The following is a 2,182-nucleotide window of genomic DNA, read 5'->3' as shown; positions in this document are numbered from 1 at the left end:
TCTTTGCTATTGTTGATCATTTAAAGTGTTATAAAGTGTAATCTGCAGCTGTGATGACGAAACAAACTTTGCTGCTCTTAATTATATAAAACTACTTGAAAAAATAATTCACTTAACGTTTAAACTCGAAAAGATAAATTAGCCACTTCATTTTGTTCTCTAATTCTGTTTTTGTGTTCCAATTCCTTGTATTCGTCCTGTCTTGTTCCATCCATCACGTTTGTATAATGATTTTCAAATAATCAGATATTTTCCTCGTTGGGAATGAGCTGCGTCCTGAAGAACTGTGCGTGTGTCCGTGTGTACAACCAGGAGATTCAGTCATATCATTTGCTAAAAGCTGCATGAACTTTGGTTCTTCATCATGGTCATTTTTATTTTCTCTGAAGGTGAAAATATTCCCCCCCAAAAATTTAATAAAGCTTTTAAGATGTCCCTCATTTATATCTCCGCCCTGGATTAAATGAACTATAACAGATATGTCTCACACAAGATTTTTTTAATACTCTGGTGCGTTGTTTGTCGAATTTGTGTTCATTTAACCAGGGACACCAAATGGCGCAGAGGAGAAAGTTTTGACCTCAGCTGTAACTCAGTTAATCCTTTTTCTTAGCCTTTCTCCAACGCTCTCAGTCTAAATCCTGGATAATGTTCTTGAACGAGAGAGGAGAAACTTTAAAGTGTGGTCACACACTTTCAGTGATGTTCAAACGTTGCAGCGGATTCAGACGATCTGCTAAAAGTTGAATTTAGTTTGGTTCTTTTGGTCTGTTTTTCATCTCTGAACAAAAACCTTTATCCCTAAATTTCCATGTTGTCAACATTCGAATTCACTTAACAGCAGGACACCAAATGGTGCAGAGGGAAAAAATAAGATCTTTGTTCACTTTTCCTCTGATGATTGGTCTTCGTTCCGGGCACGTTGGAAGACAAGGGAAAATAATCTTAATAACCAATTTAAAATATTCCATTTTAAATCTGCTAAAAGTTGAATGAAGTTTGTTTCTGGTTTTGAACTCTGCAGGCGACGATACTTCAGCTCGGTGAAACTCATCCTCTGTTTCTCATGAAGAAGACGGACTCCACCTCTTCCATCCGTCCCACAATCCTCTCTGTTACCTCACTGTTACAAAACTCGCAGAAAAGTCTGTCGATGGAGGTCGAGTTTGGGGCTGTCAGCGGGGGAGACGCCACCTCGCACTAATTAGCTGTTCGGTACTTCCTGTCCCATAGAGGAAGACAGATTAGAGAGGTGACCACACTCTGCTGACGGGGTCCGCCTTAACGAGATAGCATCTGATTGGCCGGGCCGAGGGTTAATTGAAGGGAAGCAAGAGATGAGTTTTTGGGAATTTGCTTTTAATTAAAAAGGGTCGCAGAGGGAGAGAGGCTGTCTACCTGTCTGCCTGTCTGTCTGCCTGTCTGCCTGCCTGTCTGTCTGTCTGTCTGTCCGTCTGTCTGTCTATCTGTCTGCCTGCCTATTTGAAATTAATCAGAGATGGAAAAATCTAACTTTGATCATCAAGTGATTCAGAATGAAAAGAACAAAGTGTTGATGACAAAGACGAAATGTGAGAGGAGGGAAAGGAGAAAGGGGACAGAGGGGAGCAGAGAAATAAAAGGAGGGGTCAAAAAGAGGGGGCAGAAGACGAGAGGAGTAAAGGAGGGTTGAGAGACAATCGAGAGGAGGAAAAGAAAAGGATGAGGGGAGGTTAAAGGGCAGAGGAGAGGAGAAGGTGAATCGAGACAGGGGGGTGGGGGGGTGAAAGGAAGGAAGGGAAGAATTGAAATGAGAAGAGAGGCGTTGTAACTGTAGCAGACAGGAGGAGCAGAAAGAGGTGATGCTGGGGGGACGAGGAGGGCAGAGAATCAGAGACGTCAAAGAACCGATCAGAGGGTTAATTCCAAATTCACATTTTTATTTTGTTACTTTAACCTCGTGTGAAACTGCTACTGTAGTTTAGTTACTGTGATTAAAACTCACTGACAAACGAGGAGAGAGAGACAGACACACAGAGAGACAGACAGACAGACACAGAGAGAGACAGACAGACACAGAGAGAGACAGACAGACAAACACAGAGAGAGACAGACAGACACAGAGAGAGACAGACAGACACAGAGAGAGACAGACAGACACAGAGAGAGACACAGAGGGACAGACACAGAGAGAGACAGAGAG

This window comes from Scophthalmus maximus, chromosome 3 (genome assembly GCF_022379125.1).
Source record: "Scophthalmus maximus strain ysfricsl-2021 chromosome 3, ASM2237912v1, whole genome shotgun sequence".
NCBI lineage: Eukaryota > Metazoa > Chordata > Actinopteri > Pleuronectiformes > Scophthalmidae > Scophthalmus > Scophthalmus maximus.
This window is presented reverse-complemented; position numbering follows the sequence as displayed.